The sequence below is a fragment of the Gracilinanus agilis genome, chromosome 6 (assembly GCF_016433145.1).
Source record: "Gracilinanus agilis isolate LMUSP501 chromosome 6, AgileGrace, whole genome shotgun sequence".
Taxonomy (NCBI): domain Eukaryota; kingdom Metazoa; phylum Chordata; class Mammalia; order Didelphimorphia; family Didelphidae; genus Gracilinanus; species Gracilinanus agilis.
In genome coordinates this window covers 190,525,348-190,543,986 of record NC_058135.1, presented here as the reverse complement: position 1 = coordinate 190,543,986, position 18,639 = coordinate 190,525,348, and positions in this window count along the sequence as shown.

Here is an 18,639-nt window from a genome sequence, read left to right as displayed (position 1 = left end):
AAGTAGATTAGCTTCTTTTAGAATGTCTTTTGATTTTCTTCTATATTCCTTGTTTGCCCAGTTACAAAACTAAAACTATTCATGAAAGTAACATTATTTGGTATTTAAAAATTTGGAACATTCTTTCTATTTGTTATTTATTTATAACACCCCTGTGAAATATGCATATTCCTCATTTTAGATAAGTAAATTGAAATATTGAGAGATTAGGTGCCTTGGCCATGGTCACATAGCTAGGATTGTCTAAAACAGGACTTAAATTCAGGTCTTATGGACTCCAAGAGCAGTTGAACTCATTAAAACTAGTATATATATAAAATATTCAATGTAAGAAGGGGTATTTCTCATTCCTTTCCTTTTTAGGTCATCAAAGAGTCACAGAGAGGGCCATTGTGTTCCTTTTGAACCTTGTTGGACTTAGAATCACAGTATTTTATTATTAGAAATAATCTCAGAAACCAAATTCTTCATGTTTTATGAATGAGAAAACTGAGGCTCAGAAATGAGCTTTAACTATAGCAAAGTAACAATATATTATGTTTCAAAAATTGTTTGCAAATATATATTCTTTTTAAATTTTGTTTCCAAATTACATGTTGGTAAATCTTTTTAATATTCTTTTTCTGAGATTTTGATATTTGTGTTCTTTCCATTCATCTCCTTCCTTGCCCCTAACTAAGAAGGTAATATGATATAGGTAGTATATGTTATCAGATAATTCATATTTCTATGTCTGTTAAATTGTGAAACAGGAAACATATTGTTTCAATGAGAGAAAAATTCACGGAGGAAATAAAGTGAAGAATGAGATTTTTCAATCAGCACTGGGACTCTACATGTTCCTTTCTTGGTAGTAGATATCCTTTTGTGTCCCCAGTTCTTTGGGTTTTCTTTAATACTTGACTTGTTGATAATAGTTAAGTCATTTACAACTGGTCACCATACATAATTTTTGTTACCATATACAACATTCTCCTGATTCGTCTCACCTCACTTTGTATCACTTCATATAAGTCTGTGTTCTTTTGTGATCATCTTGTTCTTTATTTCTTATGACACAATAGTATTGCTTTACAACCATAAACCAGAACTTATTCAGCCATTTCCAAAGTGATGGATATCCCTTCAGTCTCCAGTTCTTTGCCACCACAAAAAGAGTGTATAAGAGAGTGTGTGTGTGTGTCACACACACACACATACACACACACACACACACACACACACACACACATATATATATATATATATATATATATATATATATATAAACATATGGGTTCTTTTTCCCTATCTTTAATAATGCAGACGTAGTAATGGTATAGACATACACATTCTTATTTTTTTTGCTCATTATCTCTTTTTAGCTAATAGCCAAACTTTTGCGGTAGGTGTTTCAGGCATTATTATGTTACTTAATATGGAAATGCAGTCTGAGGGAAGTTAAATGGCTTAGCCCAAATCACATAGCTAGGAAGTTTAAGGACCAGAATTTTTAACTCAAGTCATTTTGACTCTCAAGTCTTGTTCTTTTTGCTACATGATGTTATATAAAGAGAAAAAAATGTATTTTTCCTTCAAAGGGAAGATTAGATGAATAGAGAAGACATTTTTAGTTTTTGAACTTAATATTTACTAATGATTTTTTATTGGACCAGAATGTAAACAAGGCAAATAGAGATAGAGTTTTTTGGGAAGATGGAGGTGATTATCCTCTTTGCATTCATTTTTCATTTTTCTACTCACCTCCCCTTGTGAATAATCAAGAGCTGACTCTATATTGTCAAATAAATTTTAAGTGTTAGGAGGAATGACAAGTTTAAAAAAAGCAATTATTCTCTTCTTGTTTTTGTTTTTTGTTTATGCAATCTGGAATTTGAGGTTGAGGTATTCAAAAAGCAGCTCCAAAAACCACAGGAGGGCATTAGCTAAAATGGTTGATAAATTATAAAGATGGAGGCAGTGGAGCAGTCAATATGATGCTATCATTAGACTGAATGTCTGGCTGACCCAACACCTTCATTCTGGTTTTCCTAATAAAGAAATGAGCTCTTGTTTTTTCCCTCCCTCCTGAATGTGTGCTGAACCTGAAGATTACATGAAAAAGATTTCCCAGCCTTTCCATGCATTAGGACCTGAAAAGATTCACCTCTCAAACGCTCCATTCCAGACACCGAGGTATCTGCTGAAGCCCAGCCGAACATGCATTTGCCCCAACAAAGAATTTAATGTTGTTACCATCAAACCTGCAAGTTCCTTCGAAGCCAGCAGTACTACTTTATCATTTTGTTTCCCCATGGTAAATTCCAACTATGCCCTTGCATTGCTGTGACCACCTGTTCTTCCACACCTGTTTCAATTTATAAACCATATGCTTCAGTCACAGTCGAGAACCACGGTAGACATGATGCGATTTCTCATAAATATTTCATAAATTTGCTGCTCTCTGCACTTCAAAATAATTCGAAGGCATTGATTTTACTGAAAACCTCAACAGAGACTGGGTATTCGCTCTTTATTATCACTATTCCTTAGGCAAAGAGATATAAAGCTCACTGAATCATAAAATAACCCATATTGGGACCAGGGTAGCACTGCTAAGTATTTATGCTATCATTCTAAAGTGAACCCTACTGTGATATATGGTAAAGAAATACAAAACTAATAATTTGGTCTGTGATGCAAAGGGGTTTATAGAAAAACAATAAAAATGATAATTTACACTACCATAGGAGAATAAAAACTAGTGTCTGACAGGACAATCAAATATTCACCAAGGGAAATAATGTTTTTGATGTTAGGTTGAAATTTAAATTTATTAAGTGCTCATTTCCCTTATGAAGTATAGTATTTGAACAAAGCAAAGTTTCAACATAGCTCATCGTAGCATGGATAAGGCAGCAGGATCCAGTGTATATACTTCTGGACTTTGCTTCAGCAGATATTTTTATAATAACTTGTTTTGTAACGATATGAGTCACTTCAATTCTTGGTTTCTTGGTTACTTCACCTGGAAAAGGGAGAGAGTTGGATTAGACAAAATCTGATATTTGTAGTAAGGTGTCCAGGGTTTACTCATTCAATTGATAGGAAGTATAGCCTTTATTGAAGCAAGCTTTCTTAAATATTCTTTTTTATTCAGAACCAAAACTTGCAAAACCTGCTTCATCCAAGCTATTGAAAATGAGAGATCATTGTTGATACAAGTCTTCAAATTGTTCATTTTTATACTGTTGGTCCTATTTAAATTGTTCTTCTGGCTCCTTTCACTTCTTTTTGCATCAGTTCATATGACTAGTCATGTCTCTTTGAAATAAGATCTTTCCTCCTACCTTAATGCACAATAGTATTACTTTAAATTATTATACATTCCTATTCAAATGATGAGTCTTTTCTTAGTTTCTAGTTTTTGTTACCACAAAAAGAACTGCTATGGTGATTTTTTTTACATTTAAGACTTTTTCTTCTTTCTTTGGTTTCTTTGGCATATAAGTGTATAAATTAAATCAAAGGACACCTTTTTGTGTGCAATTCCAGATTTCTTCCTTGTAATTGGTTGATGAGGTCCATCTATTTAGCTTGAGGCCACATGGAATCTGCCCATCTAATCTAAAGCTTTAATTTACTTAATGTCAAGCTTTGGATTCACTATAGTTAAAACTAAATATCTAACATCTACTCCAAACTTAGAATTAGACACTAAGTGAATCAGAATCAGTAAAGTAAATAAAATCTTAAATGTTAATCCATGGTCATAATTTTTCCTCTAGAGATGAAACTAATTAAGTCTATCTGGAATCATGTATCTCTCTGAAGCATGTTTTCTTTTTTAGCCATTTATGTCTTTGCTGCTACAATGACTTATGATGGTTGTAACATCACAAATTATGTGAATTATGATGCAATAATATACTACCTTGAATGTTGTTCTTTTTTAAGAAGACCTCTCTGATTCATAACCAGAGGGATGCTTATGATGGAAAATAGAAGACTTGGTTGGGTTTAAGTGTAGGATAGCAATCCAGAGGATAGAATCAGGATCATTGAGTAGAAAGTTGCATTTTAGAATTATCCATGTCTGGAAAAGATTGCTCTGGGAAGAAAAGAAGAGACCATTCATTGAAGGTCTTCTACCAGAAGTACACTAACACATTACAGAGATTTTGCAAAGTGCACTATGATATAGACATGGACTAGAGTAGATGGTGAGAGACAGAGAAGGAGAAGGAGGGAATTCCTGTCTTGAATATTATGCTTTTGTTGATAGAACTTTGACTTCCAGTGAGAACTGATTGACAGCTCTTCAGATTTCAAGTCCATAATTTTTTTAAACTTTCTGTGCCACTGTTAGAAGATTTTGCTAAACATGTAACACACCATCAGTCTTAGAAAGGAGTCAGTCCTTCCAGATTTCATTTGATACATCTTACAAGAAGAAAAGATATGACAACAAGGCTATGTCCCAAAGCCATTCTTGTGATAATTTTCAAATTCTAGTCTTACAGTCATTCCCCAATGCCATATATCAGTGTGCAGTAATTCCTTTAAATGCTACAAAGCAGATCTGAGCCAGGCAGTTCAAATAAATTTCAAGAACACTGATAAAATTGTGGATTAACTATTAAATTGTGTGAAGTCTTCAGATACTAATAAAAAGAAAGAAAACAAGCCTCAAAGAGCTGTAAAATAGAAGTTAGGTTTAAATAGCTTTTATTTTCCTGAGTTTTGATTCATTCTCCTTCTTTATTTTCTCCTAATTAAGGTTTGCAGAGTGTTTTAGGAAAACAGCTTAACAGTATAAAACTGTTTTCATATAATGCTCATCAGAATCAACAACTTTTTCACACCCAAGTGGGCAGTAATTTTCCAGAAACTGACATTTCTATGTCTTTCTTGTAAATCCTTATATTTATTTTTGTTTCCTTGCTTTGGTGCAGGAGAATTGTTTAATTTTTATTTCAGCAGCTCTGCTTTTTGTTCCATGAACCAAATGCTTCTTAAGTGATGCTGAAATAATTCATCCATTCATCCTTTTCCTGAAATAAACAAACTCAATCCTTATTTTAGTTTACTTTAAACTGAACTAATTCCCTTTCATCTTTTGATAGTATTTGGGCATTTATTCTTTCAGCGAATATTACCTGAGTCTCTGCTGTGTTTACCTTTCATGATCAGGCAGTATGGTGCAATGAGAGGAGTATTGAACTCAGAGGCAAGACCTGGCTTCAATTTCCTGTTCTGATATTTGACTGTATAATCCTGTTAGTCACTTTTAAAATGAGAAACTTGTACGAATCACCTCCAAATTCCTTTCTATCTCTAAATTTATATCTTCATCATTCTATTCTACTTCAGGTACCTACCAAGATGGTCATACTTTAAGCTTCCCCATCAACCAAAGCTACTCTACCTCTAAAATAGAACTAGCCACTGATTAATTCTTTCAATATACAGGATGGATGCACATTTCCCCAAGGGAATTTCCCTAAGGAGAAATGTATGGTGATCAACTTAACTCTTATCCCACTCCCTAAATATTGTTTCTCCTAACCTAAAGTAAATAAAATGAAGGTGGAAATGGTGATCTTGCTTGAAGGTCTAAATAAAAGTTAGCTATGATGCTTCAGTAAAGTTTCTCTCTCAGTAGAAAAGCCAGTAATGAAACACTCTGCCCCAGGGGATCAGAGAGGTGAGTGGGTCAGCTCTTGTACCCACAAGCAGTGAGAACAAGTGTTCCCCAAAGAAGGGTGACCTGGCTTTTATACCCAGGTCTCCAACAGCCCTCAACTGTCCCCTCTCCTGGAATTCTGGGGGGCACTATGGAATTCTGTGAGGCAGCTTTGACCCCTCTCAGGATCATAGATCCTACAGTAAATAAAGCAAAGAAAGTCCCTCCCTTCAAGAGTTTTACATTCTTTTGTGGTAAGTTGGAAAGTGAGTATGGGTTTGGGAAGGTGCATGTGTGATGGCATGGCTGGAGATGCCACATGTATTCTCTGACAGCTTGGAAATGTGCAAAACAAGATTAAATCTGATCTGTCAAAGTCCAGAGAAGGAAAATGATTACTGAGATAATAGAACAAAGGCAACATCTTTTTGTCTGGCTCCATTTTATTTGATAAAAATCCTTAACGAGGTCAACAACCATTAACTAAAGTATGATACCTCCATTAAAAATGTTAATATAATCCCAGGTCTCAAAATTATCTTTCCATTTTTAGTATCTCTCTATGTAGGTGGGACTTAATCTATAAATATATACACATCTGTGTAAAATCTCTTCCAGAATTTATTTTATAAGCACTGCTACATAATTAAAACATTTAGAATAGGTGTATGCTTTCTCTATTTGCAGTGTACTTATAGAAACCATTAAATTCTGTCCCTTCTAAAAATAGCATTGTTTCCATAGTAACTAATGTATTTCAAAGTGAACATGAACATTTGAGGAACTCAAGTAATGTTCAGAACAACCCTCTTGAGCTACACCTTAAGGGCAATATAGACTACTTTAAACAATGACAAAAAGCCTCTTTTTCCTTTCTATGGATGTCTGTCTGTGAATGTGTTGTTGAGCCTTTGGCTAGATGTTAGAGAGAAGCAGGTCATTTTGTATTGTTAAATAGTTTTATGAGAGGGTAAAGGTGATGTCAACTTCAGAGATGAGCACATTCAGAGCTACAGTTCACTCTGTTAAAGGTCCATTGTACTAGGTATAGAGTTGGCATCTAGGTTTGGCTGCAGTGCTCCTATTACTCCAGATATGGAAGGGCTGCCTTTATGTAAAGTATCCCTGAGAGTCTTTTCCACTCCTGCTGGAAACCATTCAATTGGAACATGCCTCCCTGGAGCCATTGACTTGTCTCTTCTCCAGCTAGATGCAATCCTAGTAAAAATCATCTGAAAATTTCCTGTATTAAAAGTTATTAAAAGTTCAGTTATCATGGACTTGGGAGCAATGTTTTCAGGGATATGGAAATCATTTGGAGATAGGAAAAATGGCAATTATAAGCAGAAACTTCTCTGGACAGAGAGTGGTTTCCATGATTATTTTCCAGGATTCAATGAAGGAACTAGTTCAGTCTTATTTGACATTAATAAATGATCTGAACAAGAAAGGGTTTAATGAAATCTTCAAGTTTAAGGTAATAAAAACAGAGGTCCATAGATCTACAGGTGTAAGTTATTTAAGAACTATCTAGTTCAATTGATCCTTTTTTTAAATGTCATGAACCCCAATGGCAGTCTAGTAAAATCTATAGGTCTCTTTTCAGAATGGTACTTTGTTACTTACATTAATAATTGAATGAAATGCTAAATTTCTTTAATAAGTAGTGAAAGTAAAGACAGGACAGTGCTATGTCCAACTGATTATGTCACACTCAGAAATTATTCTTAATACAATCTTCTTAATCAATAAAATGAAAAATAATTTTGTTTTTCCTCTGGATCTACTGGTAGAGTAATGTTGGAACATATAAAAGCTCCCGTCAGATGTCCAAGCCCTCCATTCCACTGGCAGGTAGTTTTTCCAGGAAGACTGACTACAGAGAATAAAAATTAGAGCCATCTGAGCCTATCCCTGAAGTCTTCTGATAAGCCTCTGCCATACCAAATGATAATACAGAACCAGTTTCCCTAGGATTTGGGGTTATATTGCTGCTAGTTCTATAGAAACAGATATTTCTGCTGGAATGGAAAAGCAGAACTATAAAGAGAGAATTTTGCAGCAAAGAGAGCCTTCACTATAGTAGATGAGCTGTGTTCCACATCAAGACAGGAAAGGTGAGCATCAATTTTTTTCTTCTAAACCTAGTTAAGCATACAGCATATGAAAAATGTTATCTTACAGCAGATTCAATCCAAACTCTCTGGACTACTCTGTGCTCTTATAGATGAAATTTCAATAGGATTATTTGTAGGATGTCAGAGGTAAAAGGGACCTTTCAGGCCATAGGATCATAGATATAGAGCCTGAAGGCATCTCAGAGGTCATCGAGTCTTACTTCATCCTTTCCCCCTCATTTTTAGATTAAGAAACTAAGGTATAACTTCTGAATTTACTTCAATGGAGAGTTGGTCTAGAGATATACTAAAATGTGTAAAAAAATAATAATTTAAAACAGAATAGCACTTCAGTATTTTCCTAAGGATTTTCCATACCATGCCTTTTTGATCTAGCCAGTAGTCTAGTTCAGGTCCCCATCCGTCAGTCAGTTGTCAATAATGATTAATTAATCATCTGTTGTGTGCCAGGCTCTGTTCTAAGTATGAAGGAATATAGAGAAAGGCGAAAAGACAATCTTTGCTTTCAAGGAGTTCGTAATCTAATGGACTCTCCCCTTGACTATTACAGTATTTCAAATGCATCTATAATCATCTTACTTTTTATGGTTGAAGATGGGAAAATGATTGAAAGCAGAGTTGAAATATAGACTAAGACTGAAGAATTTAATTCCATGACAAAGGTTAACTGAAAAATTGTATAAAATATTGTTGTAATTATAAGTTAAATAAAAATTGTACTTAAAATCACACTAATTCTATAGACAGCTCAAAGCAATCATCAAAATGAAAATTCCTAGTTTTTAAAAAATAATTCAGTGTGCTAATCCCAATGTACATAAATTATTAGCAACAGTAGCTTTTCTCTTCATTCTATTCATACAGATGACAATGTGATTTCCCCAAAGTGTAAGTCCAATAATGAAGGACTCTACTACTTAATAAATTCCAGCCCCTCCCCCTGCAACTGCCAGACTCCAACTCACTTTTCCAACCTTATTATAGATTGTTTTCTCATATAGGAGAAATTGTCCATTCTTGCTTCCCCTAATACACCATAATCCATCTCTTGACTTTTCAGTTTTGCACTGACTGATGTACATTCCTGAAATGCATTCTCACCTCACATCTGCCTCCTGGAATCCTTTGTTTCCTTAAACCTGAATATATTTTAATATAATTGTTTATAGGAAGTTTCTCTGAGAATGGCCTCATTTCTTAAATATACAGAGGACTGAGTCAAATTTATAAGAATACAAAGTATTCCCCAAATGAAAAAGGGTCCAAGAATATGTACAGAAAGTTTTCAGAGAATGAAATTGAAACTATCTGTAGTCATATGAAAAATGCTCCAAATTACTATTAATTAGGGAAATGAAAATTTAAACATCTATGAGATAACACCTCATGCCTCTAAGATTGGCTAACGTGACCAAAAAGGAAAATAATAAATGTTGGTGAGGATATGGAAAAAATTGCTATACTAATACAGTATTTGTGGAACTGTGAACTGATTCTACTGTCCTGGAGATTAATATGGAATCAGACTTGAAGGAGCACAAAACTATGGATTCCTTTTGACCCAGCAATACCACTTCTGGGTCTCACAAAGAAATAAAAAATGAGGGAAAACAAACTACGTGTACCAAAAAATAAAAATAGTGGCGATTAATTGGAGACTATAGGGCTATTCATTATTTGGGGAATAGCTGAACAAGTTGTGGTATGTGGTTTTAATGAAATACTATTGTGTCATAAGAAATGACAAACAGGCTAAATTTGGAAAAAACTTGGAAAGATTTCTATGAACTGGTGCAAAGTGAAGTGAGCAGAGGCACAAGAATAATATATATAATAACAGAAATTATATATGGTAACAGAAATATAAGATGATCAACTCTGAAAGACTAAATCATTATCAGCAAAACCAGTTCCCAGGATATCCACAAGGGACTCAAGGTGAAAAATGCTATCTACAGACAAAGAAGGAATTATTGGAGTCTGATTGTAGATCAAAGCATGCTATCTTCCACTTTATTTCCTTCATAAGTTTTTTGTCTTCTGTCACAATATGAGTAATATAGAAATATGTATTATTGAGGGTATTGGTAAAACCTATATCATACTTTATACTGCCTCCATGAAGGGAAAGAGAAAGGAGGGAAGGAGAAAAATCTTATTCCTAAAATGTCAGAAAACAATTATCAAAAATTGTTTCTATATGTAACTGAATAAATAAGTTAAGTTTTTAAAATTGCTAGTGCTAGCTTCCTTTCTATTACATCATACTGCCTAGAAGTAAGTAACATGCAATATATTCACCTCCTTATTTCTTAGCCCATCTCTCTTAGCTTGCTCCTTCACTGCCATTGTTTGGAAGTCATGGGAGCCTTCCATTTCCCTCTCTGACTACCTTACTCTTTTTTTTTAAACTTTCACTCATTAATATCCCTAGAAAATCAGGAATTAGCTCTTACCTCTATCTCCAACAGGGAATGAGATCCAAACATAAATTGCATGCCCCTTTAAAATTCTGAAACCATAACATTATTATAATCATTATACAGAGCATAAAAGGTATAAATGGATAAGACAGAAAAAAGTTTTTGAGTTGAATTAATTTCTGATAATATACAATTTGCAAATCATACTCTTGTATTTATTGAGTCCCTCAGCATTTTCCGTCATAGTGTTTCTTTGCTTCCAGACATCTTCACTAAGCATAATTCTATAAATAAAAGCTTTGTTATTCCATAATCTTGCTGACTTCTGGAGATTGATAGGCCAGGTTGGTGTTCATGCCAGGTATTGATTTCTTCATTCAGGCCCTCCTACTTTCCTGTGTAGCCTATTTGAAACTTCCCATTTTCATATATACTTTCAACTAGTTGCAACATATTTCACTAGGCACCCATACCTAAGCCCCCATTCCCAACAAACCTCAGCATATTATAAAATTGCATAAATGATATTTTATCTCATTTGAACTCGTGGTTTACCTTTGTGGTGTTGTCTCCAAAACCTGTTACACATGTGTCAAGATTGACAAAATGTTAAACTGGAAGGAACCTGAGGGATCATCAACTCAATCATTTTATAGGTGAGGAAACTGAGGACTAGATCATTGTAGTGACTTGTTCAGGGTCATATAGCAAAGTAGAGTAAGATCTGGGACTTTAATCTAGAAATTGACTCCAATTCCAGTGACCTTTCTGCTATACCATAGACATAATAAAAACATGTCTTTCTACATCTAAACTTTTTGTACCAATTAATAAAAAATTTAAGTTCTTTAATAAAATGCTTTAATTTTAGTACTATTGGTAGAAGTACAGATGTAGATGGAAATTCTCTGAGGGTCTTGAGGTCCATAAAAGCAAAGGCCATGACTTTAATTTTTTATATCTTTCCAAACATTTCTTTGGGGATCATAAAAAAAGTAGGCACTTAGTAAATAAGTTTTGGTTCATTATTTTTTAATGTTGATACAATTTTATTAATTATTTTCTGACATTTTGCAATTACTGTTCTCTATCTCCTCATCCTTCCCTCACCAAATGGCAAATAATATGATATAGATTGTGCATATGTTATCATAAAATACATATTTCCACATTCATGATGTATTGAAAGAAGACACATATTGCTCATATTAGAGAAAAATTTGTAGAGGAAATAAAGTGAAGAATGGTATGCTTCAATCTTCATTCAGAATTTGTCATTCCTTCTATAGCGGTAGATAATCTTTTTCATCATGAGTCCCTTAGAGTTTTCCTGCATCCTTTCATTGTTGATAATATCTAAGTCATTCACAGTTGATCATCACTTTGAATTGCAATTACCATGTTCACATTCTGCTTCTGTTCAATTCATTTTCCATCACTTCATATAATAAGCCTTCTGAATAATAGGTTTAGTCTCTATATATGCCCTAGTTATTAAAAAGAATTTAGCCTATCCATACAAGAAAAAAAATTAGAATGACCATTTTTCAGATTATAGTGTGGGATATATAAGTATCTACACAGAAATGCATAAATTTATATATGTACATATAAATATATACATATAAATGTATTTATACATATTCTTATGTACATATACTAACATAAATATATAATATTTTATGCACAAGTACATCATATATATAAACATATATACATATAATATGTTTATTATGTATATGTGTATACATTGCAAATGTATTGTGATTTTGATTCGAAACAGAAGGAGAGGGTAGAGCAGGCTGGAATATCTTTGAGAAAATCTAAAGTTCTTTTAAATGATATTAGGCTTCTTCAGAGGAAAAAAAAACTATCTTTAAAATACCAATAGTCAACTGCTAATGCTATATGGCTACAAGTCATAGAATAATTAAAGTTCAGTATTTTATCAAAAGAATATGAAGTATGCAGAGTGCGAACAGATTGCAACACATTACAAACAAGGAGTTATGAAGAAGTGTAAAAGCAGTGGTACCAAACTCAAGTAGAAAGCGTGTCTTTCAAAACTATACATAAAATTCTGCCGGGATTGTATTGACTCAGAAAACTACATGCAAATAATATCTATATTGTACATTTCTTTATTTTTCAATATTTAACAATTTTACTTTACTCTTTGGGGTCCTCAGAGGAGTGATGTTGGTTGTATTGTGGCCTAAAAGTTGCATGTTGACACCTTTGGTATAAATAGATGTTATTGAATCTACTAATAGGTAATATGATTATCTATGTCCATGAGATAAGAGGGACAAATGATCAATCAATGACCCATCCTGATATTCTGTATCCTTTTATTTTCAATAAAACTCAAGAAATACTTTAGTATATGAGACTTTCTCCACTAAAAACAATGGAACTAAAACTTTTGGATCGTGACATTATAGTCTTAGATATGCTTCTAGGGGAATAAGAATTAGTAGTAAAGAGAATGAAAGTAAGAAAATCAGCTAAAGTGGACCAAGTATATATAGAGAATATCTTGCTAGAGGTAACACAATTTAGGAGATCATTTGAGGCTGGATGTACCTTATATCTGAAAAAGAGAATAACATCAATTGTGTAGAAACTATTATTATTGCTCTTACTGTTCTTATAACTTGACATTAATACCAAAAATAAAATATTAAGAGAATACAAGTATGAAAAAGTTATGTTTACAAAAAATGAATTCTTAATAAAGGTATTGGTAGAGAATAAGCAGGCATTCACAAGCAGTATTCAATGGTAGGCTCCAACATTATCATTTCATAATTGATTGAAGGTTATACTCTAATGTCCCACTGTGCTGATCATTTGCATTTGTTTTGCTAGATTAAAATGCTGTTTTAGGCTTTTTTCAATAAGGTATCACCTATAGATACAATAAATTCATTTAAGATGCCTTGAAACATTTAACACAGAAATAACTCAGTTTGGTGGTCCTTTGTTCATGTCTGATAAGGAATAAAGCAGGAGATGTATGACTTTCCAAAGTTGTCTATCACTGTGATGAGGATTTAACACAAAATCCAGATTTAAAAGGGATCTCCCTCTGTATCATGAGATTCTTCAGATATTTAGTTATATGTGGGGACTGTGCTTGGTTGGATCAAATCCTGTGGGACTGTAGAGACTGGTAAAAAATCTGCATTACTTGAAGGAGTCTGGACTGAATAATCACACAAAATCCTAGTTAATGATGTCCAGATTATGTTATGCAACTGGATAGAGAGACTACTCAGCTTATCTATCCATATGTAGATTTAGACTGCAGTACACATTTATCATTGGTTGGGCCCAGAGTTGAATAAAATAGAGGAGAGCAAATTTGATTGCTTTCTGGAAGTAATGGCCTGAAATTTTTCATGAAGTAAAACTATATCTTTTTATTAACAGTGTTCTATTCTGGTATTGCTCTAAAGCAGTGAAATATGGAGCTCAACATTAAACATTGTGAACTTATACCATAAACAGAGAAACAGAAAAACAAATAGTGGGTGTGAATAGGCTGCAACCTATAATTAATAAGGAATTTTAATGAAGAAGAGGAGTAAAAGAGGTCATCAAGGGATTCAGTGATAGAAAGAAAAGATTGGCTATCCAGATGGTAAAGATAAGAGATATTGGAAAGTAGAGTGCTTAGGAGCCCTGGTACCCTCACGATCTCAGGGAAAAGGAAGTCCTTAGAACATTGGATAGACTCCCTTTGGACTTGTGGAAATGTAAGAATGGAGCACTGATGGAAAGTCATGGACAAGAGTGGCACAGGATCATAAAGCTTGATAACAAAGGCTTGAAATAGTAGAGGGAATAACAATAGCAATGAGAAAATAGATCCATTGAAAGCATGTGATATTGGTTGTATTGTGCTAAAAGTTGCATGTTGACACCTTTGGTATAAATAGATGTTATGAATAGGTTGATGGGGATATAATTGGGGATATAGATAGACTCTAAGTAATCACCCTAATGCAAAATATTCATAATATGGAAATAGGTCTTTATCAATGACAGATGTAAAACCCAGTAGAACTTCTATTGGCTGTGGGAAGGGGTAGAAGGAGAGGACGGAAATAACATGAATCATGTAACCATGGGAAAATATTCTAAACTAATTAATTAAATAAATATTTTCAAATAAAAAAAAAAGAAAGCATGAGATGACAGTCAGCTAAGAAGCAATTAAAGTTTATTCCCATTACTGTATAGGCTTTTCCTTCTAACTTTCTTCTCCAGCTACATAATCAATTTTTGTTAATTTGTGGGTGAGATAGTTGTATTTTCTCTTGCAGATCTTACTTTTTATTTGACTAACAATTACTACATACCACATTGATTCCTTTCTTTCTAGATATATTCCACTCCCACTACCATGCAGACATATGTTAAAGGCAAGCCCATAAACTTAATCATGTCTCCTTCAAGAAATATCTGGAAAAGAAAAATCCTGCTTAATTTTATATAATCACAATTTGAAAGTTTTTTTCCTAAAATAGATTTTATATCAGATGCTATGAACTTTTTGGGAAGAATAGTGAAACTGGGGAACTTCTTAGGTCCTTTTGAATAAATTCTTAAATGATTGTTTTTTTATTTTAGTTTGTAGAAAATAACCAGATAATAAATAACCCATAGCCAATTTTAAGTAGGAAACTATCTTTATAGAATCTCAGAATTTTAGAATTTGAGATTTTAGATTTTATTTCATCCAAGTCTTTAATTTGCAGGTGAAGACTAAGAAGACAGTAGAGATTAATTGACTTAGCCAGAATAACACAACTTGTTAATGTCAGAGCTGGACTAGAATGTGAGGCTCTTTTATCCTTAGGGTTGAGTTCTAGCTTTTTTTTTCAGTTAGCATACAGATAATTCAATTGAACACGGTAAGCATGCATTAAGGACCAATATGGTGAAAAATGCCATGCTTGGTACTTAGGTACCCAAAGATGAAAAATAGCATCCTCCTGCCCTCAAGGAGCTTATCTTCCAAGCAGAGCAAGGGACATATGCACCAAAAAGAATGAGACTAAATAAAATGGTGTAAGAAAAAAGTGCAATTCTGAGAAGCATCATAAGAAAAATTACAAAGTTATCAATCACTTTCTGTTGGAGTATTCATTGAAGCATTTTTCAGAAGGCTGCCTAAAGAAGTTAGAAGGAAAGTTCATGCTGGGCATTCTCTGAGTAGCACGAAATTTATTTTCTTGATATTGAGAAATTAATTCTCTAAGTGAGATTTTGGCTGCTAAGTTTCAACCTTTGTTTTAAACTCCTGAAAATAAGGGTTACATTGGTAAAACTGACAGACTTCTGACTATAGCGAGACTAATGGATGCCACTATAATTCAGAGTTAGTATTCATGGGCCATCATCTTGTGTGACACCAAATTTAGCAGTCTGCATTGCTTACTCAAGGAAATGCCAGGCACATTCACATCCAAAAAGAAGTTTTATCATCTTTATTTCAGAAGATAATTTGAAAAAGAGAACACATCATTTTCCCTTTGTTTACTCATTGGAAACTATTTTTGAAAGGCACAAAGTTAATTTGAAGCATAAAAACAGAATTTTTACTGAGTTATTACTGACAATGACAGATCTCTAAAATCACAGAGTTGTTTGAGGGGATGTTGACTTGGTTCATGCACATATGTGTACCCAGACACATATAGCTATACACACAAGCATACACAAATGTGCATATCTGTGGTTTTTGTATGGACACATACTATATTTGGGGATAAATATCCAAGTGAATTCAATTAATTTGAAAATAAAGTCACTTCTTGTTTGACAATATTGAGACTGTTCAAAAGGATTGTGTGTACATGTGTTTGCATATGTGTGTATATACATGTACTCCAGGTGTATGTTTATGTAGATGTAGCTATTTGGAAATACTTTTTCTCTAAGACTTCTGAATACTTCATTCCAGATTCTTGTAGCCTAAAGAACTGCTTCCTTTCAAAAATTTGTTTATGCATCTATCTAATTTAAGAGAGTTCATCAGGGAAAACAGAATCTTATAAGGATCTCTCTTCCATCATTGATTCTGTTACTAAAAGATTCCAGTAAAGGAAGAGTAAGTAGAGGAGTTATAGGACATACTTTTAAACTAGGAAAAATAAATACCTTTTAGAAGGGAATAATGCATTTTTGTTAGTGTAGACAGAAACAGCAATAAAATGGTAAAAAGAAAAATGGCAACTGGAAAATACCCAGCAGGGACATTGAAACCTAACTATCACATGCAGGACTAATTAGGAAGTGTTAAATATTTTTCTTGCTGTTAAAGACCTGTTTAGAATCAGCTAAAGGTTAATTAAGTTTCAGGTAGATGGAAAAAAAAAGTCTGTAGTCATCTTAAAATCTTTATGTCTTTTCCCCTCTTCTTTCTTAAGGGAATAAATACTTTGAGGTCTTCAAATTTAATGACTGCCCTATTGAGGATCTGCCACATTTGCATACAACTGCTTTGTTCTGCTTTGCAGGTCCAGCACTATAGACTTGGGAAGAATATGGAAGTTCTCCATTCCAGGCCCACTGAAGCTTGTGTCTTGTGTTTGTTTTGTTACCTACTCATTGAGATCTGAGGCTGGGTCCTGAAGATTTCCTGGCCTTTTAAAAAAAAAAAATAACCCGGGGGCAGCTGGGTAGCTCAGTGGAGTGAGAGTCAGGCCTAGAGACAGGAGGTCCTAGGTTCAAATCTAGCCTCAGACACTTCCCAGCTGTGTGACCCTGGGCAAGTCACTTGACCCCCATTGCCCACCCTTACCACTCTTCCACCTATGAAACAATACACCGAAATTAAGGCTTTAAAAAAAATAACCCTAACATTCCCTCTTAGAATGAATATTGTGTATTGGTTCCAAGGCAAAAGAGCTGTAAGTAAGGGTTAGGGAATGGGGTTAAGTGACTTGCCCCTAGGAAGGGTCTGAAACCAGACTCAGGATCTCCTGTCTCTAAATCTGGCTTTCAATCCACTGAGCCACCTAACTGTCATATTCTCTCTCTCTCTGTCTCTCTGTTTCTGTCTCTGTCTGTCTGTCTCTGTCTGTCTGTCTGTCTGTCTGTCTGTCTGTCTCTCTCTCTCTCTCTCTCTCTCACACACACACACACACACACACACACACACACACATATGAATAAGTATATTAGAGTTGCCATGCAATCAATTATGATCTGGAACTTTGTGTTCAGTGAACTGCACTAAACTTCAAGAAATATATTGTATGCAAATGGTAGGTATGTTCCATCATATCCATTTTCTTCCATTATAATATTGTTCAGTTTATTTATAAGAAAGTGGATGAACCTAGAGGTCTGAAGACCTGAATTCTAGTGGAAGCTATTACTTTATCATACACTATAGAAAGAAGTATCGTACACTAACTGACTATGTAAATTCTGGTAAATTCCCAAATCCCAATACTGTACTTCAAGAATAGTGACAAGTAGATCCAAAATGAGGCAAAGATAATGTCTCTCACTGCTCCCAAATATTCGTCTTCCTTCCAACTAATACTCCATAATCATCATCCCAAGAAATAACTCCTGAGGAGAATTGAACATAATCACTTCCATTAATATTGCAGTCATAGGTACTGGAGAAATTCTAATCACTACGATAGTGCTTGACATTATCAAATGTTCAAATATTAGAAAAGGGTATGATTTGATCAATGGAAATGACATTAGAAAGATAATTACAATTTCGTTTGGCATTGAATCTTAGAGACTATTGGATCTTATTGCTGAAACCTCCTTTATTTGTTGTCTCCTCCATTAGAATATGAGCTCTCTGAGAGGTGAGACTGTCTTTCTTAGCAGTAGGTTTTGCACATAATAAGCACTTAATAAATTTCTTTTCATTCATTATTAAGTTTGAGACCTCACAAAGTGGGACAACCAAGATCCTGAAAGGCCATATGGTGACTGAAGAGCTGTTTTGGGGGGTTAAGGATAGGGGTAGGGTTGCCTGAGGAAAGTCTTAAGAGGGAAACACGTTCATTATAATCCACTTGTATCCAGAAGCCAGAGTTAGAAGCAATGGATGAAAATTACAGAAAGGGAAATTTAGGCTAGATACTAGGAAAAAATTACTTCTGGATGATAACTCCTATCCTGAAGTAAAATGGGATGTCCTTTGTGGTATTTAGTTTTGACCTGACAACTGGATCTTTGAAACAAATTTTGTTTATAATTTTTCAGCATATTAGTGGTGGGGAACAGTGGGGGTTTGGAACAGATTCTTCTCTTTTTCAAATATAGTTTCCTTTAGATCGACTCTTATTTGGTCATTTGAATTAGGTATAAATCATGACTGAATGTTATCTAGGCTAAGGTTTGAGTTTATTTTCTGACATTACACATG